The sequence below is a fragment of the Corythoichthys intestinalis genome, chromosome 1 (genome assembly GCF_030265065.1).
Source record: "Corythoichthys intestinalis isolate RoL2023-P3 chromosome 1, ASM3026506v1, whole genome shotgun sequence".
NCBI classification, from domain to species: domain Eukaryota; kingdom Metazoa; phylum Chordata; class Actinopteri; order Syngnathiformes; family Syngnathidae; genus Corythoichthys; species Corythoichthys intestinalis.
In genome coordinates, this window is record NC_080395.1 from 60,370,734 (window position 1) to 60,393,539 (window position 22,806).

Here is a 22,806-nt window from a genome sequence, read left to right on the forward strand (position 1 = left end):
ATCCAAACAACCTATGATTTATAATTGAAATCGAATATACAATATAATGGAAATTGTTAAATTGTCTTTTTCATTTCACTGTATTAAATTAACCTTAGTTTTAAACTTTATCGTTGATGTCCATCACAGTGTATTTATATATATGTTTAAGGCATAAACTAAAATGATTGGCTGCAGGCTGAATGTCAGTCTGTAATATAGAATTCGAAAACAATTAATGGACATACGGTAAATAGAACTCAGAGCTCATCAGAATGTCTTTGGCACGTAACAGTAACACACTTTCCATTCCTAACTTTAGCAGGTGGGGGGTGGGGGGTCGAAAACAGGAAATGGATTAGGGTCATATAGTGTAGAGTACAATTACTGTGGCCAATAAACAGCTGCATGCTTGTTGGGTTCTTTCCTGTTGTCCTTTAGCTGACCTTTTTTTATATGACCTTTTCCAACTTCAAAACGATCTGCAGTTCTACAGACACCCTACCAGACCATCATTTTCTCTGTCCTGTTAAACATATTATACTCCTTCCATTCACTAATACAAGATTTCACCTTTACAAATATGACTTTAAGGGGGTGTGTGTGTCAAAGTATTTGTCTGTGTGCACGCCTGAAACAGATGGTCAGCCGTTTTGCTTTTTTAGAAAAAAAAATGGGGGTGATTTCGGTGCGTGGTCATGCCAGTGGCCTCTGTGTTCGCTCTGTGATCATCAACTAATGTGAGTTTTCAGCAGGAAACTAACATCGCACTCCTGAATAACTGCATGCTGCCATCTTTGATTGACTGCAAATTACCGTGTTATCACAAGCATTGTAGATAAGACCAATAGATGTTAAAGTAGCAATAATCTGCCAAATAAAACATTACGAACCATGGCCATAAAGTCTCTAAATGAGTTATTTAATGCTAGTTTGTAAGATTTTAAGGGGAAAAACTAATTAGAACTAAAAACTTTAAAACTAATTAGCTCAAATAACTAGGTTGGCTAAATAACATGTAGGTAACAAGAAGTTTGATGATATGATATTTCAAAAGTCTTTGGATAGTAGACTGTAGAAAATGGGGCCAGTAGCTAGAGGAGTACCAGTTAGCTTGACCAGTACTGTCTGTTCACTAGTCTATAGATCAGGGGTGCTCAATCCCGGTCCTCGAGAGCCCCTATCCAGCTTTTTTTCCATGTTTCCCTCCTCGAACACACCTAAATCAACTAATCAGGATCGTTATCAGGCTGCTGCAGAGCTTGCTGATGAGCTGATCATTTGATTCAGGTGTGTTAAAGGAGGGAGACACAGAAAACAAGCTGTATAGGGGCTCTCGAGGACCAGGATTGGGCACCCCTGCTATAGATTATAATGGTACAAATGCTCAATTGTGAATAATTGCCCCTTATGAACTGGTAAAGGATTCTCATGCTTTTTAGACAAGAGGAAGGGCTCTAAACCTCACTCACATTGTTCGTCAACTTCTTGATGATGATGACACAAACTAAAATGGCTACACCGCTGTGTTTCGTGGACAAAATGAAATCTGGCGGGTATTTTCTACAGATGTTTACGCATCAGCCTCAGAGCCCGATGTTTAATTTTTTTTTGTTTTAGAGCTGATTAATTGTGGAGATATTGTTTGTCTGTAGGCTCAGAGTTTGCTAGAAGAGGGAATACACACTCTATGAGTGTGCTTTTCGTGTGTCTGGGCTGATAATACTTTTAGGGAGTTTCATGATGAACCGATAGATGTGTAAATTCAAAATTTAAAAGGTTAAATTAGGTTTACCTGTAAAGGTTTCAGTGCATCTTGAAGATTCATCTAGAAAATTCACTCGAAAGCCGAATATACCTTTTTACCAGCTCTGCACCTATCAAATGGTTTTCATATCCCCTCACCCTCCAACTACTTGCACAGATGTGGTTACACTGATTGAGCATTTGAAGTAAAACTCAAGTTATCTAATTAAATCTGGTTTCAGAGAAACAATTCCCAAAGACATACAGTAACACACACCTCTTCTGGTATGAATAACTTCCACTCTAAAGCTATGATGTCATACTTCAAACAGAAAACATTTTAGCTTTGAGGCTTTCTTGATGTTAAGAGTTAGGTTTGACGCTGTTCTTGCGTTCCAGAAATGGTTGAAATGGGGGAAAATGCAGTTTTTTGCAATAGTTGGTTGAAGAGAACCCACATTTAGTTAACATGACTGATGAGTCAAATTAATCTTTTACATGAAACCAATCAAACTCTGATCACAGATTTTGATTCGCTTCCAATCATATCACATACAAAATGCTCTAATGTTTTTGAACCCTAGGTCGCATATTGGGATCTTCTGAAATTGTACCCTAACCTTCTTTAGTGGCATAAACTCCCATGCATTTAGGGAGAGGATGCTAATTAAGCCTATTACAGCGCAGATCATAGCAGAGAGAGAAAAAAATACCCATTGTGTTCTGCTGCATACATGCCACACACAATCACCACCCACCTCCGGTCAACACTATTACGATTGTAATAATTACACTGCCTTGAAAACACACCCAAACGATTCGCTTCACAAGATGAAATTGTTGTTCAGACATAAAACACGTGTCATAAAAACATCCTTTGATTTATCCTATTGGTAGATCCTGTGAGCACTAAAATAAAATCTCCACAATGAAGCAAAGAGCAGTAAGCACATGCCAACATATATTGCTGCTCAAAATCTTAGTTTAAGTAACAATGGCAACAGCACTGAAATAATTTAGCTTTATTTCAAAAGATTACGGATGTTCCAATTGATCAACCGATTTCCATGGAAAAATGTATATGATCCATGCCTTGCTTCTCCATTCCGCAGGCCTGAATGCCTATGTGCAGAGACACTGCACCCCTGCCTCCTTTCCCCACTCTGCACAGGCGCCCAAAGGCCTTTAGTATGACTGGAGATGCAGAATTCACCTTTAAGGCACCTCTAGTCAACCCAAACATACACGTCTGCCATGTCAAACTTCGACACTTCTTGCGAGTTGTCCTGTCGCATAACTTCACTCCATATATCAACCTAATATTAGTTTTTCAGGGCGCGATAAACTATGGGGCAGTTTACATGGTGACTCTGCGACACAAAGACGCAATGACTGAGTAGCGGACTCGCCTCGCGTGCATATGGTGTCGGTGAAGACGAAAAATTCTGAATCCTGCCTCCAAAAAGGAAGAATACGATTGCCGGGGATTGAGGGGCGCTTCCTCGGCATTCATATCAAAGGCTTCCGCGGCGCGAGACCGCACCGTTAACGTCAGCACTCGTACACGTCACATTGGGTGTGCGCAGCGGTGCTACTAAACATTAAAAACAGCAAATATGGCGGAATATCGGCTTTAATTTATTGTTTTAATAATATTTCTAAATCAACTATGTTGAATGTTTCAATTTTTGCACCTTTTTGAACAAAAGAAAAATGCCATTGCTTTGAGTGGCCGAGCCTATCTTTTTCCGGGCTGAGGGAGCTTGGTGGGGTCAAAGTTCATCATTCTCTGTCGCCCTGTAAATCTGCACTGCCCCCTAGGGCCTGGCATGAATACTACATCGTTTTCATGCGGAATTGCGACATTGTTCAAATGGAGACGCAAATGCAAATTTGAATTTTTTCATATTCTCGGAGAGTCGCCATGTAAACGGCCCCTATATGTGAGGAAGGAATCAAGCATGCACACATAATTGGTGTGGAGAAAAATTCTGTACAATACCACAAACCGGTAGTTTGCAGATACAATACAAATAATAGTGATGCACGATAATACATTTTTCAACCGATACCAATAACCGATAATTTCCTCCTCGTTCCAACCGATAATGTCAAGCCGATAATTCTATTAAAACATTTATGTAAAATTTAGAGTATACACAAGAGAAAATATTACTGTGCAAAAATATAATTTATTGCTCTTTTTTTCAACATCAAATGTGAACAAGCAGTAAATTCCAACATCTAAATAAAGACAGATTGTCTGACATTGTGTAATGGTAAACTTTTGGCAACAATTACTTACAGAGGACATACCTAAATTGGACAAAAATGCCTTTAAAAGTAAGCCATTCCTAAAATATAACATTACTACACTGCAAAAACACAACTCCTTAAAACTACCGTAATTTCCCGAATTTAACGTGCACTTTTTTTTCCCCAAAATCAACTTGTAAAATCATGGTGCGCATTATACACGGGTACAGGGATGGAGACAGAAATATATACAGTGCCTTGCAAAAGTATTCGGCCCCCTTGAACCTTGCAACCTTTCGCCACATTTCAGGCTTCAAACATAAAGATATAAAATTTTAATTTTTCGTCAAGAATCAACAACAAGTGGGACACAATCGTGAAGTGGAACAAAATTAATTGGATAATTTAAACTTTTTTAACAAATAAAAAACTGAAAAGTGGGGCGTGCAATATTATTCGGCCCCGTTGCGTTAATACTTTGTAGCGCCACCTTTTGCTCCAATTACAGCTGCAAGTCCCTTGGGGTATGTTTCTATCAGTTTTGCACATCGAGAGACTGACATTCTTGCCCATTCTTCCTTGCAAAACAGCTCGAGCTCAGTGAGGTTGGATGGAGAGTGTTTGTGAACAGCAGTCTTCAGCTCTTTCCACAGATTCTCGATTGGATTCAGGTCTGGACTTCGACTTGGCCATTCTAACACCTGGATACGTTTATTTTTTAACCATTCCATTCTAGATTTGGCTTTATATTTTGGATCATTGTCCTGTTGGAAGATAAATCTCCATCCCAGTCTCAGGTCTTGTGCAGATACCAACAGGTTTTCTTCCAGAATGTTCCGGTATTTGGCTGTATCCATCTTCCCGTCAATTTTAACCATCTTCCCTGTCCCTGCTGAAGAAAAGCAGGCCCAAACCATGATGCTGCCACCACCATGTTTGACAGTGGGGATGGTGTGTTCAGGGTGATGAGCTGTGTTGCTTTTACGCCAAACATATTGTTTTGCATTGTGGCCAAAAAGTTCAATTTTGGTTTCATCTGACCAGAGCACCTTCTTCCACATGTTTGGTGTGTCTCCCAGGTGGCTTGTGGCAAACTTTAAACGAGACTTTTTATGGATATCTTTGAGAAATGGCTTTCTTCTTGCCACTCTTCCATAAAGGCCAGATTTGTGCAGTGTACGACTGATTGTTGTCCTATGGACAGACTCTCCCACCTCAGCTGTAGATCTCTGCAGTTCATCCAGAGTGATCATGGGCCTCTTGGCTGCATCTCTGATCAGTTTTCTCCTTGTTTGAGAAGAAAGTTTGGAAGGACGGCCGGGTCTTGGTAGATTTGCAGTGGTCTGATGCTCCTTCCATTTCAATATGATGGCTTGCACAGTGCTCCTTGAGATGTTTAAAGCTTGGGAAATCTTTTTGTATCCAAATCCGGCTTTAAACTTCTCCACAACAGTATCTCGGACCTGCCTGGTGTGTTCCTTGGTTTTCATAATGCTCTCTGCACTTTAAACAGAACCCTGAGACTATCACAGAGCAGGTGCATTTATACGGAGACTTGATTACACACCGGTGGATTCTATTTATCATCATCGGTCATTTAGGACAACATTGGATCATTCAGAGATCCTCACTGAACTTCTGGAGTGAGTTTGCTGCACTGAAAGTAAAGGGGCCGAATAATATTGCACGCCCCACTTTTCAGTTTTTTATTTGTTAAAAAAGTTTAAATTATCCAATAAATGTTGTTCCACTTCACGATTGTGTCCCACTTGTTGTTGATTCTTGACATAAAAGTTAAATTTCATATCTTTATGTTTGAAGCCTGAAATGTGGCGAAAGGTTGCAAGATTCAAGGGGGCCGGATACTTTTGCAAGGCACTGTATATATATATATATATATATATATATATATATATATATATATATATACATATATATATATATACATACATATAAACCGATCTTTTTTTTTTTTTTATTGACACGGCCATGTTGTGTTGAAGAAACGTATGCAGCGATTCGTTGCCGACCATTACGGGACGTGACGTCACCATTTTGTTTCGGTAATACTTCGCAATGTTCGTCTGTATTAAATTCAGCTTTTTTCACTCTTCATTAAGCACAGAATTTAGTTTCTTGAACTCATTTGAGTCAACGTTTATTGCAGCTCCGCAACTCGGACCATAACAAACGTAACATAACACAGACTTCCTGTGTCCGTCAACTATATCTGTCCCCCGGGAAACTCAAACCCAAATAACAAAAGTTCCTATTGTTACATTCTAGTCCACAGCAATGTGCTCTTTCCGATTTCCGGCTTAATTTCTCACTTTTATTTTACCGTATCAATCCATGGAAGAAACATTTATTCATCATGATGAAACGAGCAAGTTATACAGCAGCCTTTAAAAGAAAAGTCACATCTGTTTTGTTTTTTCCTGGATTCTGGTAAGCTGAAGAAGTTATCAGATCATATTATTCCCGTACATATTGTCAGTTTACGGTAATGTTTTGAACTACCAATGTGCTATGCTTCTGCTGTGTTTCACCAGTCAGTAAAATTACATTTCTGTATCTGTACACGAGCTCTGTTTTCTTGTATTCTTCTAATTATTGGTGCTAAAAGTAGAGTGCGTGTTATACACGGGTGCAATAATTTTCCTTAGAATTTTACAAGTAAATTTGGGGTGCGCGTTATACACGGGTGCGCCTTATAATGGGAAATTATGGTAGTTAAATTCCCTTGTTTTCAATGTAAATCTATTGGATATAAGTTAAATTATCTGACAGTGCTTCAAGTATATTTCACTCAGATTTCTTGAAAAATAGCTGGCTGAAAATAAGCTTAACAGCCTTATTTTAAACAGTAAATTATTATACTTAATCCTTAAAAAACTTGTCAGAAATGCTCTTTATTCAAGAATAGGTATGGTTCAAAACATTATTTGAAAGCAATTTTTTCTTGATTTAGGAGAAAAATGACTTTTTTTTTTTTTTTTAGATGTATGGGCTTAACAAGAACAAATGGCAATATTTACTTCAAGTAAGTGGAATCATGTGGCACATTCATCTGTTAACTAGTCTTTAACACTTAAAACAAGATGAGTAAAATTATTTGACTAGATTTAAGAAGAATGATCTGATTAAGACGTCATAAATTTACAGCGTACTGAATGCATTACTGACTGACTGACTTCTTTGTGTGGTTTGGTGCATGTTGAAATTATCATCTAACCACTGTGCCGTCATGATAAGCATGCTTAGTTGACATCACTTGTCCAAATGTCCGCGGTGGTTGTATAAACTGTATTATTTTTTTTTTATCCGGGCTTGGGGTCCTGGGTCACTTCGGTAAAAAAACGTCTCTCGTTCGGCATCCCCTCCCGCCAGTGCCATTCAGTCCGTCCGGCCGTCAAATTAGCACCCACGCCAAGCCTCTGTCTGGCAGTGATGCTCGATGAGTTGAACCGGAGATGAGTGGCGACGGCAGCTATGTTCATGCCAGATATCACCCCCGCCCCGGCCGGCTCCCCACGGCGTATTCGGGGCCTGGCTCTGCTCCGGACGGAGGCGCGCGCCTCGCGTACCGCACGCAGTGGGGGAACGCTCGAGAAACCGGGGTGTTCACCGGAGGTCCCGTCGCCAGGGAACCTGGCTCGGCCCGCCTCGCCCTGGCCAGAGTGGCTGGCTTCATCAGAAGACTGCTACTTGTCGACTATCGGTCTCGTGCAGGTGTTTAGCCTTAGATGGCGTTTTGCACCCGCTTTGGGCTGCATTCCCAAACAACCCGACTGCGGGAGGCCGCAGCGTCTCTCCATCGTCACAGGCCCCATAGCGTAGCTTAGTTTATGTGTGTTTAGCATTCGTGCTAGCAGCAGCCTCGTATTCGTTCCAAAAATCTTTGAGATGCAGTTTTAAATGGTTACTGGTGTTGAATGAGGACGCTTTCTTTCCGCCTCGTGGAACTTCTGCAGTACATGTTTTGCAAATGGTGAGAATGTCGTTTATTTCACACACGGGGGAAAAAAAAAAAAAAAAAAAAAAAAAAAAATCAGCCCACGCTAGTGACAGAGCCGCCATGATTGATATCGCCTCAACCCTGTTGTGTAACGCCACCTTCCAACCGCCATGCTCCTCAACCCCTCCTCCCTCAGGGTCTTTAGAGAGGAGGAGTTGAGGAGACTGCTTAGGTTACGCACATTTGAAGGCTAAATCAAGTATATAATTATCGGATTGCATAATCGGTTGAATTTGTTTTTTTATCTGGATTATCTGTGTGACGTCATAATTGCCATTATCGGCCGATAATTATCGGTTACCAATATTATCGTGCATCTTTAACAAATACTATTTAATACTTTAGGTAATGGAATTGCTAAATCTCATTTTTCATGGATTTCAAGTCTATCTGTGATGATTCTTTATATGTTTTAATATTATGTCAGCAGGAAATTTAAAATAAAACAAAAAAACACTCGATTCTCGCTCTGAGAAACTATCATCATGAAAATTAAGTTTCAAATGTTGCACTAAGCTGACTGGTTATTTTTCTTTGTGAAGTTGAGCCAAACTTTTGAGCGCTGCCGCAGTGTCTATGGTTGAAATCAAGTTGCAATGCACAAACACATACTTAATGTGGCATCTTATTCTGGGTGTTCGGCAGCTATTTTTTCCGCTTGGTGGTAGGGCAACGAACCTTGGGAATCGAAATAAAAAATTTAGAACGGTTCCAGGAGAACCGGAGTGTTAGCCCTGGTTCCCATCGACGCTTAATTTTGCATCTTACAAAACATACCATGAAAAGTTGCCTCGACATAACAAATGTATTTGGATAATTGAAGAACAAACAAATGCACGTTTGGCATAAAAAAGAAAAGAGGCAGATGAATTGGCAACAGTATGGCAGCAATGGGCTCACATGTCTGTTATAAGACTGAAAGAAGTCTTTATTAAAAAAAAAAAAAAAAAAGTCAACTGAAAAATAATTTAATAAGAGTTGATGAGCCGCCCCTTTTTTTGTATTAAGTTGATTTCAAGGTTCGTTTTCTAGGATCATATAGCCAACAACACTGGCCATAAATACATTACCGCTAATCCATGTGATCCATCTCATGATAAACAAATCTCATTAACTCATTCGCCACCTTTGACTAGTCTGTTTTAAGTGGGCGGGCTGGCAAAAAAATGATCATTTTTCAGTTACACTGACTGTGATTGACATTTTGGTACAGTGGGGCAAATAAGTATTTAGTCAACCACCAATTGTGCAAGTACTCCTACTTGAAAATATTAGAGAGGCCTGTAATTGTCAACATGGGTAAACCTCAACCATGAGAGACAGAATGTGGGAAAGAAAACAGAAAACCACATTTTTCCAAAGTAGAGTGGAAAATAAGTATTTGGTCACCTACAAACAAGCAAGATTTCTGGCTGTCAAAGAGGTCTAACTTCTTCTAACGAGGTCTAACGAGGCTCCACTCGTTACCTGTATTAATGGCACCTCTTTTAACTCATTATCGGTATAAAAGACACCTGTCCACAATCTCAGTCAGTCACACTCCACTATGGCCAAGACGAAAGAGCTGTCGAAGGACACCAGAGACAAAATTGTAGACCTGCACCAGACTGGCAAGACTGAATCTGCAATAGGTAAAACGCTTGGTGTAAAGAAATCAACTGTGGGAGCAATTATTAGAAAATGGAAGACATACAAGACCACTGATAATCGCCCTCAATCTGGGGCTCCATGCAAGATCTCACCCCGTGGCGTCAAAATGATAACAAGAACGGTGAGCAAAAGTCCCAGAACCCAGGGGGACCTAGTGAATGACCTACAGAGAGCTGGGACCACAGTAACAAAGGCTACTATTAGTAACAGAATGCTCCGCCAGGGACTCAAATCCTGCACTGCCAAATGTGTCCCCCTGCTGAAGAAAGTACACGTCCAGGCCCCTCTGCGGTTCGCTAGAGAGCATTTGGATGATCCAGAAGAGGACTGGGAGAATGTGTTATGGTCAGATGAAACCAAAATAGAACTTTTTGGTAGAAACACTGGTTCTCGTGTTTGGAGGAGAAAGAATACTGAATTGCATCCGAATAACATCATACCCCCTGTAAAGCATGGGGGTGGAAACATCATGCTTTGGGGCTGTTTTTCAGGCGACCAGGACAACTGATCTGTGTAAAGGAAAGAATGAATGGGGCCATGTATCGAGAGATTTTAAGTGAAAATCTTCTTCCATCAGCAAGGGCATTGAAGATGAGACGTGACTGGGTCTTTCAGCATGACAATGATCCCAAACACACAGCCAGGGCAACAAAGGAGTGGCTTCGTAAGAAGCATTTCAAGATCCTGGAGTGGCCTAGCCATTCTCCAGATCTCAACCCCATAGAAAATCTGTGGAGGGAGTAGAAACTTCGTGTTGCCCAACGACAGCCCCAAAACATCACTGCTCGAGAGGAGATCTGCATGGAGGAATGGACCAAAATACCAGCAACAGTGTGTGAAAAGCTTGTGAAGAGTTACAGAAAACGTTTGGCCTCTGTTATTGCCAACAATGGGTACATAACAAAGTATTGAGATGAACTTTTGGTATTGACCAAATACTTATTTTCCACCATGATTTGCAAATAAATTCTTTAAAAAAACATTTTTTTTAATCAAACAACGTGATTTTCTGGGCTTTTTTCCCCACATTCTGTCTCATGGTTGAGGTTTACCCATGTTGACAATTACAGGCCTCTCTAATCTTTTCAAGTAGGAGAACTTGCACAATTGGCGGTTGACTAAATACTTATTTGCCCCACTGTAAATGAGGTAATTGATGATTGGGATCAGAATATAGAGCATAAAACCCTGGTCGGAATATTTATCCAACTCAATACATCAGTTGCTGCACCTTCATAATTAGTTTTACAGCCGAACAATAAGTTGACATTCTCAATGAACAAGTCATATTACAGTATTTTTTAAAAGCTAAACACTTTCAATGTCATTTAAAGTCTTGAAACAGTAATTATTTTCTACCTTTCTTGACAGCTCATTAGTTTGAAATATGTCAGGAGGTAATGAAAACCTAAATACTTGGAAACTGTGTGCTGAATTTGAAAATTCTAACAAAGCTAAAATTATTACATTGCTTCCCGTTACATAATTTACTAATGGAGACAAGGTTTGGAACGTTGTGTAGTGAATGCTTTACTAGTTCTTGTGTGTTGTTTCGGCACAAAGACATTTATTCCGTATAAGATAGCAGGCAAATTGAATCTCTCTAAATCTGTATCGATTACCTGTTTGGTGATTCTGAGTAAAAACATTCACTCAATACTAGTGATGCACGATAATACATTTTTCAACAGATACCGATCGCCTTAGATACGAGTTTACCACCCGCTTTGGGCTGCATTCCCAGACAACCCGACTCCGGGAAGGCTGCAGCCGCTGCATCGTCTCTGTATAATCACAGGCTCCGTATCTTAGCTTAGTTTGTGTTTACAATAGCTTTAGCATTCCCGCTAGCGGCAGCCTCGTATTCGTTCCACGAATCTTTGTGATGCATCTTTAAATGGGTGATCAGGTTAGTGGTGTTGAATGAGGACGCGTTCTTTCCGCCTCGGGGAACTTCTGTAGTACATGTTTTGCAGATGGCGAGAGCGTTATTTGTTCCACACACGGAAAAGTAAACGCACAATTGTGACGGAGCAGCCATGATATCAAACATTTCTTGTGACTCGTCACTCATGTGACAGGGGCTTTAGAGGGAGGAGGGGTTGAGGCAGGGGTGCAGAATTGGACAAAACTGCGTTGATTGCGCACATTTGGAGGCTTAAACAAGTATATAATTATCGGATTGCATTATCGGTTGAATTTTTTTATTATCTGAATTATCTGTGTGACGTCATAATTGCCATTATCGGCCGATAATTATCGGTGACTGATATTATCGTGCATCTTTACGCAATACAGTTGCTCATTTAGCGGACCGAAGGTTTGCAAGATCAGTCGACTTATGAGGCAAAGACAAGCACTGACACATATGGAAAACACACATCTTCGCACTTTTGTCTGCTCCCAACTGTATTACTTTGTAACATAACTCTACACAGAAATAGTTCGCCTTCTGCCTGGAGGCAACACTGCTGTTCTCAGTCAGAGGGTTTGACCTTGTCAACCAAATAGTTACAACTCTGACTTGTTTTGCCGCTAGGTATACAATTAGGGTGCATTGAATAAGTTGCCAAATTACAAAATCAAGACAATCAAATAAGTTATACCATAGATGATAACTGAAGAGTTTTTAACTTAATAAGAACCAACTTGCTCTGTTCCTGGAGACATTGGATCCGAATTTTTAAGGTAAGTAATCTCTTATATTCTTAAAATGGATCTACATTGGTAATAAGACTTAATTTTTGGTTTAAACCTTCAATTCGGCTGGTTGACGAGGTCTTTCCAACATTGCAAGCTCTATTGAGTAACATATGGATGAGGTAGGATGTCAGTCAGCCAATCTTTCAGTGTCTAGTTTTTTATTTTGATATTTTTGTTTTAATCAAAAATTAATTCAATCAAAGTTGTGCATTTTGAGGTTATGATCATGTCTGGGCATGCATTACAAGGCCACAGTACAACACAGGAATATATAGCAGCAAAGACAAAATATGTTGTGGCACATAGATTTAATATGAACAGTTCCCCACTTCATGGCAGCTATGTTGTATTACTTCTGAATCTAGTTCAGCTAGATTTTCCACTTTCATGAAGCAATCCATTAGAATGAGTCTGGGTGAACCAGAGGGAGTGGAGGTCAGGGTTTTTTTTCCTTCTCGTCATTACAGTCCTCGTTGTTTCTCCTTGTTTTTACAGCCCTCGTTGCAGTATCATATATTTTCATCATAATCTGTAGTTTCACACAACCACATTTTTGTACTGTCATATACCTGTATATATACTGTATATTAGGGCTGTCAAACGATTAAAATTTTTAATTAAGTTAATCACAGCTTAAAAATTATTTAACTGTAATTAATCGCAATTCAAACCATCTCCAAAATATGCCATATTTTTCTGTAAATTATTGTTGGAATGGAAAGACACAACACACATTGAACATACTGTACATAAGTACAGTATTTGTTTATTATAACAATAAATTCACATTATTAACATTATTTCTGTTAAAGGGATCCACGAATAGAAAGACTTGCAGTTCTTAAAAAATAAATTTGAGTTCAAGTTATAGCATTTTTATATTAAAACCCCTCTAAATGTTTTTGTTTTAATAAAATTTGTAAAATCTTCAATCAAAAAATAAACTAATAGCTCGCCATTGTTGACCTCGCCAAGTTCTGCAGTTCTTCCACAGTGTCTTTGGCTACGTAAGGTAGTGATTGAAATACACCACAAGGTGTCAATGGCGTGTTTTAAACTGAGTAAGTTTTATGTGTATTTTGCATAGCTATTTTGTTTGGGAATGCCAGTTCTCTTTGCATTGAGCGCTTTTCTTTTTGTGAACATTATTTTTTTGAGAGATAGGATTATTATTTTTGTTGTGCTTTCACTAAATAATACTGTAGCGACTTAACTGTTCCGCCCAACTGCATGGTGGGAAGTTGGGCAACCATGACTGTCAGTGGTGGCTGCAAATGGTGTACAGTATGTTCTGCGTTGTGTTCAATTAAGCGTGTTAAGAAAAAAATCGACTCCTGTCATTCTTCCCCACGCCGGTCGCCACAATAGTTATGTTTGTTGTGATAGAGTGGCCAAAGCTTATGCCAACAAAAGGCGCGGTCCAATGAACACCTGTGTCCACTTGCATTTCTCCGCCTTTTCGCTCTCAATGTGCTAAAACGGCGTCATTGAAAACTGTTTAAGGCAACGCATGAACGGGTCATTCCGTGGATGTGTTAATTGCATCGAAAAATTTTAACGTGATTAATTTAAAAAATTAATTACCGCCCGTTAACGCGATAAATTTGACAGCAATAATATACACACACAAACAGATTTACATACACATACTGTACACATGTACATGTACATTATGTAAATCTTCAATTTCTTGACAATACAATAGATTCTTTCGAAAATAATACAATATCTGATGGTACAAAGTGTGTCACGATTTAATTCAAAGGTCATCGATTAATATGAGACACAATCAGTTGCATTAAACCTATAGCTATAAAAAAATTAAAGATGCACGATAATATCGGTTACCGATAATTATTGTCCGATAATGGCAATTATGACGTCACACAGATAATCCAGATAAAAAATAAATAAATTCAACCGATAACGCGATTATATACTTGATTTAGCCTCCAAATGTGCGCAGTCGACGCAGTTTTTTAGTCTTTGTCCAATTCTGCACCGCCGCCTCAAACCCTCCTACCTCTAAAGCCCCTGTCACATGAGTGACGAGTCACAATAAATGTTTACTATCTGTCACAAGTGTGCGTTTACTTTTCCGTGTGTGAAAAAAATAACGCTCTCTCCATCTGCAAAACATGTACTACCGAAGTTCCCCGAGGCGGAAAGAATTCAACACCACTAACCTGATCAGCCATTTAAAGTGCATGTGACACGAAAGAGCATGTTTATTTCATAATACACACGGTATTTTATGCTCCTGAATGATATGGACCGCTTGGATGTGTGTGGAAGCGATCGCTATATTTATTTAATTTTTTTAATCCCGCACCATGAAAATGAGTGACTTCCGGCTTCGGTCTTGCATTGAGGACGAGGGCGCTGTGACGTGTACGGCAGAAGACGTCCTCTTCACTATACAGCGTACTGTTGTGTATGAGGACGAAGGATTCAGCTGATTTTGCGGATTAATACGTTTATTTTTTGCATCACGCCAGTCAAATGGCTGCAGAAAAATCTTGCTTTATGAGGGAGAGGCGTGTGCGCCTTTTTGGAGTTTCAAAAGGTTCCCATTCACCGTGGATATTGGCCAAGCCCTACTACTGTGGGACCATTGGACTTACGAGGAAGTGAGTAAACATCTTGTTTTGTATTATGTCAAATGTTAATACAGCGATTACAAAGTAAACACGACAAACTTTCTTTAAATAAAGGACTACTTACGTTTGATCATTGATAGGCATATAAAAAGCTCTCCTCAAGCACATTAGCTGCACGTGAGCTGCACAACAACTGCAGCCGCCCTCCTCCGGGGAAGGAACTGTAAATTGCTCTCCGCCGGGCGGGTTGCCGATCCGCGAAGACAATCGACAACCCAGTCGTCATGTCAAATAATCCAGGCTAGTTATGTGCGATTTTCCGCTTCGAAGACTTTGAAACATCACTCGGTTCGCGTTAGCATGTCGGCTAGCTGTCACGCCTCTTGGTTTGTTTACATTTTCCGAAGCCGGGGAAGGGAAATGACATATGTCCGATTTAGGTCTCATAAAATATCGTTCGGGAGGTGCGACAGTAAAGGTGAAGTCGACAGTTTTGACCATTATGGAGTAATTTTGCCATGTCGTCCTGAATAAGTGCATTTTTATTATTTTATATTCCATTTAGCACAAGACCGTTATTTGTCATGACCATGCCATTTATTTAGCAATCGGGGGAAATACTTGGATAAAAAGAATATCCTGTAAAAATATTGAAGTAAAGAGACAGAAACAATGACATTTTGCAGCTCTCTTCGTCGCGTTTTCCTCGTTGTGAATAGTTCCCCCTCAACGGGCTGACTGGTCCTTCTCAAGCCATTTATTTAGCTATTGGGGAACAATAATTGGATAAAAAGAATATCCTGTAAAAATATTGGAGTAGAGAGACTGAAACAATAACATTTTGCGGCTCTCTTCGTTGCATTTTCCTCGTTCTGATTAATTCCCCCTCAATGGGCTGAATAGTAAAACCGATGAGCCCAGTCTCCCGCTGACGTCATCCACCTGTTGGGGACGCTCGAGCCCGATAATGGTAGGCGTGGCTAACCGGCAGATTAAAAGACTAATTTCTCATCATCTGCGCTTTGCTAAATTGTTGTATATAGTCGAATTATCTCAAAATATGATTCTAATTCACATAATAATGCTATTTAAGACTTTTTTCCTCCTCTCGTATGCTCGTTAAAGCTGCATCACAAAGATTTGTGGAACGAATACGAGGCTGCCGCTAGCGCTAGAGCTAACAGTATACAAATGGAAAGCTATGGGGCTTGTGACGAACGGACACACTTTTGACAAGCAGCCACTGTCTCGTCCTCGGGCAGCGCCGCCCCCACTCATATCCGGGTTCAACTCTTTCAGTAGCACGGCCAGACTGAGGCCTGGCGCGGGTGCTCATTTTGCGGCCGGACAGACAGAAGAGTACAGGCAGGAGGAGAGGCCAGGCTTGGTCGGAAGAGAGACGTTTTGACCGAAGTGACCCGAGAGCAAAAGCCCTGGATGAAAAAATAATGCAGTTTATAGTCCTCGGTGGCCATATGTCATGGAGGGCATGAGGTTTCAGGAGTATCACTACTTTTCAGATTCATGCTTACCTGCCTTATACGACCAACATTCTTCGTGAAAAACATGCCGATCACATCAGTTTCACCATGGACTTTAGGACAAGTGATGTCAGTCAAGTCAGCATGCTTATCATGACAGAACGGTGGTTAGATGATAATGTAAACATGCACCAAACCACACTCAAAAGAACTGCCTTGGTCAGTAATGCATTCAGTACACTGCAAATTGAATCAGATTATTTTTCTTAAATCTAGTTAAATAATTTTCTCCATCATGTTTTGAGTGTTAAAGACTACCTAACAGATGAATTGATCAGATTATTCCTCTTACTTGAATATATATATTGTTCTTATTAAGCCTATACATCTATTTAAAAAAAAAAAAAAAAAAAGGTCATTTTTCACCTAAATCAATGGTAAAAAGAAAAAAATGCTTTGAAATAATGTTTTAAACCATTTATTTAGGATTAAATATCATAATTTATTGCTTAAAATAAGTCTGTTAAGAAAAATAGCTCGCTGAAAATAAGCTTATTTTAAGAAATCTAAGTGGGTGAAATTTACTAGTAAGCGCTGGCAGATAATTTCACTAATTTCCAATAGATTTACACTCAAAACAAGGGTATTTAACTAGTTTTAAAGAGGTGTGTTTTTGCTGTATAGTAATGTTATGTATGTTAGGAATGGCTTACATTTAAAGGCATTTTTGTGCAACTTAGGTATGTACTCTAAGTAATTCTTGCCAAAAATTTACCATTACACAATGTCAGACAATCTGTCATTATTTAGATGTTGAAATTTACTACTTGTTCACATTTGATGTGGTAAAAAGAGCAATAAATTCTATTTTTGCAAAGTAATATTTGCTCTTGTGTATACTTTAAAATTTTACATATATCTTTTAATAGAATTATCAGTTATCGGCTTTAACGAGGATGAAATTATCGGTATCGGATGAAAAATGCATTATTGTGCATCACTAAAAAATACAAAGCAAGTTTGACTTTTTTACAATTATGTTCCTGAAACCTGAAACATTTCGGACATTTGAATATAAACTTTCTTTAACAAAATTACATATCTAAAAGATACAATGTTGATCGATGCCTTGCATGTCAATCGATTTTGATCTGATTGTGCATAACTAATCGATATATTGATCCAGAGCGATTGTTACACAACTAGTTTGTAGCCCCTATCTATACCCTTGTGTATGTACACCGATAGGAGCTGCAATCTAGGTTCGGTTTATTTGGTTTGGCTACGATAACCACGTCTAACATCAGGTTTAGGTAATCGGAATGCTTTTTTTTTTTTGTATATTTTTTAATGAACAATATTAATAACAATTTTTTTAACAATTAGACAACAATGAATTAGAAATAACACACTATAAAATTCACAACAAGAAAGATAGAAAAAAAATAGTCTTGAGTCTCAGTCAATTGTTTTGTCAGTCAAAATTTGTCCAATATTAGTTGTAGTGGCAACTAATTCAATGTCTCAGTTTTTCTATTGCAATAGTTTTCAATGTTCGTTGGAGTGCACTCTTTTCGAAGAAAAAAAATGTATGTATCAGTCCGATGACTGATACAATCCTACCACACAGACAGTCCGTCTGTTATTCCAGAATTTTCGATGTTCTTGGTTCTTCAAATCACTCTGGGTTAGCTCGCCATCGTTGAATCCAATCTGATGATCTTTCTTTTTTTTCCAATCAGAAAAAAAACCTGACCTGTATTTAACACAGGTCTTGGGTTACAATCTTTTCAGTTTCAATGTTTCAGTTTCATTTTTGTTGTACAACTTTTTCAAACACTACTGAGTGTAAACACTCAAGAATATACTTCTAGTCATTTACAAAGCATTTTGTACGCAATAAATGACATTTCCATTAAACAACATTAATAATTACATTTCTTTTCCTTTCAAATGGAACTATAGTTTATACCATTTCAAACAGCAGTATATTTTGATAAAATTATCTCACCGAATAGTCTTAACTGACGACGCCTGGTCCTCTTCTTCTCACACAAGGCTTTTGGCCTGCATGAATAAGGCGCTAGCAGTTAGCCATGAATGCAAATTTAGCATTAGCGAATTAGCGAATTGTTTCCACATCTTACCGAGTGGTTTCTGCTCAATATTTTCACCACGTGACCGTCTGAATTCGCTTCACGCAACAGACGCCACACAGCAACAGTTGATGCATTTGTCAATTTGCTTTTTTTTTCTCTTTTTCTCATTTCTTTCTGGGCGAACAAAACTTTTCCCCCTTAGTTAGAAAAGCCAACGTTCCAAAAGGAAGTGCGCATGCGCTGACGTCATAGTTGTGAGTCTCTGACTTCATTCAAGTGTCGCTCATGCCCTCTATTGTTGTTATTGGGTATAACGCTTTAATATTTTTCTCTGGTCTACATTATTGGGTATAATGCTTCAATATTTTGCTCTGGGTTACATCCTCCCCCCCTTAAATAACATGAGTCCCTTCATGTGCTTCTGTTCTCAATCTCTCTTCAAACATTTCGCCTAATGCTGTATTGAAACCATCGAAAACAGTTTGAATCAAAGAAAGAAATGGTTTTCCTAACTGAGAATAAGTAAGTTTTTCAGGTGGTTTTCGTTGGCGTACAGATCTGCGTAATGATTGTTGGGAATATTGATCACTTTCACCTGTATCTTCTGCAGGTAAAGGGTTACTCTCTTGTGTAACCTCTGCAAATTCAGCTGAACTTTGGAAGGAGTTGTCAACAAGAACTTGATCAGTTTTGCTTCCCATTTCATTTTCTTTTGCATTAGTTAGGTCCTCCGTTTCAATCCTAAACACATTCTCTTCCATTTCGGTTAGTGGATTTTCAGTTTGTAGTCCATTTTCTTCATTTGGCTCGGAATCATTAGAATGTGATTGACATTCTCCTGCTAAATCGTGAGATAAGTGTCCATTTTCTTCCACAACCGATTTTTGGAATTGAGTGTTGATCGACTCTGACAGATTGGGTTGTTTCACTGGAATTGATTTTTCCATTTCCACATCGGGTACTTTTTCCAAGTTTGGTACAGGTTTTAATCTATCCTTTGTTGGTATTGTTAGTTTTACCATGGGTTCGACAGGGTGAAACACCGTCTCAATGTCCGGGGAACAGAACTGAATTTCATCTTCATCCTCATCAAGAGAATGAAATTGATGGTCATCATCCATTTGCGTGTCATTTCTTGTTCTACGCTTGGTGGTAGTCTTTGGCTTAGCAAGTGTTTCCTCATTTTCGGGAAGAAATCCACAAGGTAACAATAGATCCCGGTGCAAAGTACGTGTTGGTCCATCTTGACCTTCAGGGCACACAGTATACACTGGCAAATCACTTGCTCTCTTTTGGACAACATAAATGGTTGACTCCCAACGATCAGCAAGTTTATTCTTACCCCTGAGACGGACATTACGCACTAGTACCCTATCGCCTATCTCTAGAGTACTTTCTCTTATCCGCACATCAAAGGTTTTCTTGTTCTTGTCAGCCACTTTATTTGCATTTTCTGTCGCAATCTGGTAGCTTGATTTCAGGTAAGATTTCAAATTTTTCACATATTGAGCGTGTGTTGGAATGGAACCCTCCTTGACTGGCAACCCAAAAGCTATGTCAATCGGTAACCGTGGTTGCCGGCCAAACATGAGTTCATAGGGTGTGAACCCTGTTACGTCATTTTTCGTGCAGTTGTATGCGTGAGTTAGAGGTTTCACATAATCACGCCACTTCATCTTTTGTTTCTCTTGTAGAGTTCCCAGCATACTGAGAAGCGTACGGTTGTACCGCTCAACTGGGTTTCCTCGTGGATGATATGGACTTGTCCTTATTTTCTTTATACCGAGTAAGGTACAAAGTTCTTTGATGAGCACAGATTCAAAATCACGACCTTGATCACTCAGTAGACGTTCGGGAAATCCGTAGTGGATGAAAAATTGTTCCCATAAGCAACGTGCTACTGTAGATGCTTTCTGGTCTCTCGTTGGGATAGCTACTGCATACTTTGTAAAATGGTCAGTAATAACGAGAACATCTTTTGTGTTGTGACTGTCTGGCTCTAATGACAAAAAGTCCATACAGACTAGCTCCATTGGACGGCTAGTTGTGATGGAGACCAAAGGTGCAGCTTTGTCTGGTTGTTTCTTTCTTTTAACACATCGTGCACAGGTTTTGATTTTGAGCTCAATCTCAGACGCCATTTTTGGCCAGTAAAACCGGGATCTGACCAAATCAAGAGTACGATCTATTCCAAGATGACCCATCTCATCATGCAGACTAGTGAAAATGGATGATCTCAATGCACGTGGAAGAACAAATTGATATACTATTGTGTTGCCACAATGCCGTTTCTTGAATAAAAGTCCATTTTTCAGTTCTAGACGAGGTAACTCTCTAAGCATCAGACAAAGCTCTGGCAGCTCTGACTTTAAGCTGTCAGGTACGGGATCCCCTGACTCAAGGGACTTAATGACAGTAGAAATCACAGGATCTGCTTGCTGTAGTCTAGCTAATTCAGCATCACTATACTTTGGGAATGTGAAAAGTTCATCAGATATCTCTCCATCTTCTTCAAAGGCGGCTGGAATAGCATCCGGATGGAGTGCTAGTGACTCTATAAAACAAGGAGACTGACCTAGCTCTTCTTCTTGTACCAAAGTATGATGTTGACAGCTTGCCTTGACTACGTCTTCAGAAACTAAATGGTGTGAGGTGAAATCACGAATTCTCATCATTTCGTCTTGAGAGATTTGGTCATTGATCAATTCTCCATGTGGCCTTCTTGATAACCCATCAGCATCCTGGTTTTGTTTTCCCGCCCGGTATTTGATATCAAAGGAGTAAGTAGACAGGTTGGCCAACCAACGGTAACTGGTTGCATCTAGCTTTGCAGTGGTGAGAATGTACCTGAGTGGATTGTTGTCTGTTACAACCGTGAATGTATTTCCATACAGGTAATCGTGAAACTTCTCAGTAACAGCCCATTTTAAAGCTAGAAATTCCAGCTTGTGTGCTGGGTATCGGGCTTCGCTCTTTGAAAGACCCCTACTCGCATAAGCAATAACTCTGTTCTGCCCATCCTGCTCCTGATACAATGCTGCCCCAAGTCCCGTTGTGCTGGCGTCCGTATGAAGGACGTAAGGTTTCTCGGGATTAGCAAAACCGAGAACTGGAGATGACGTTAATTTCTCGATTATGTCTTCAAATGCATTTTGACAATCAGCTGTCCATCTTTCTCCGAATTGGCCTTTTGGGTCGTGGTACTGATCGGCATTTTTATATACTTTGGTCATTTTACGGCTAGGTGGGTAGCCTGTCAAAAGGTTGGTTAAGGGCTTTGTGATTTTTGAATATCCCTCCACATACCGGCGATAGTACCCAGCGAAGCCTAAAAATGATCTCAGTTCCTTAAGTGTCTGAGGTTTCGGCCAGGTTTTTAAAGCTTCGATCTTTGTTGGATCGGTTTCCACTCCATTTCGAGACACAATATGTCCGAGGTATCGAACTGACGTTTGAAAAAAACGGCACTTCTCTGGTGACAATTTCAAACCATTTTCTCGTAACCGTTCAAGAACTTTGGCTAAACGAATCTCATGTTCCTCTAAAGTTTTTGAAAAAACTATTATGTCGTCAAGGAAAACCAAAACTTCGCGCAAGTTGATGTCACCCATGCACTTCTCCATTAAGCGCTGGAAGGTGCTTGGCGCATTAGTTATTCCCTGTGGCATTCTATTCCACTCCCAGAAACCAAGCGGACATACAAATGCTGTTTTCGCCTTGTCGCTCTCCTCCATCTCTATCTGATAGTAGCCCGATTTTAAATCCATAACCGAGAACCATTGAGACCCATTGAGTGCCGAGAATGATTCTTCAAGGTTAGGTAAAGCGTACGCATCTTTGATAGTCTGGCTGTTCAATTTTCGATAATCGACACACAAACGAATATCACCATTCTTCTTTTTTACAACAACAATAGGAGATGAGAATGGTGATTCTGATTCGCGTATAACCCCAGCATCTAGGAGCGTTTGGAGGTGACGTCTTACAGCGTTGTAATCCTGAGGATGTATAGGACGAGGTCTCTGTTTAAAAGGAGTATCCTCTTTTAGCTGTATTCTGTGTTTAACTTTAGTTGCATGACCAAAATCGAGATCATCATGAGAGAAAACATCAGAGTATGTATTCAAGTTTTTAATGATTCTAGCCTTCCACTCTTCTGGAAGTGGGGAATCTCCAAAATCAAATTTTAGACTTCCTGATGTGTCATATGTCTGTTGATTTGTCGGTTTAGCAAACTCTTCAGAACTTCCTTCACATTTCTGACTTAACGGAAC

The 22,806-nt window shown here is 39.5% G+C and overlaps 1 protein-coding gene across 6 annotated transcripts in view; it reads right to left on the reverse strand.

Annotated features, from left to right (window-relative positions):
* myo9aa (myosin IXAa) overlaps window positions 1-22,806 on the reverse strand; it is a 184,684-nt gene that overhangs the window by 133,027 nt on the left and 28,851 nt on the right. The window lies entirely within an intron of this gene.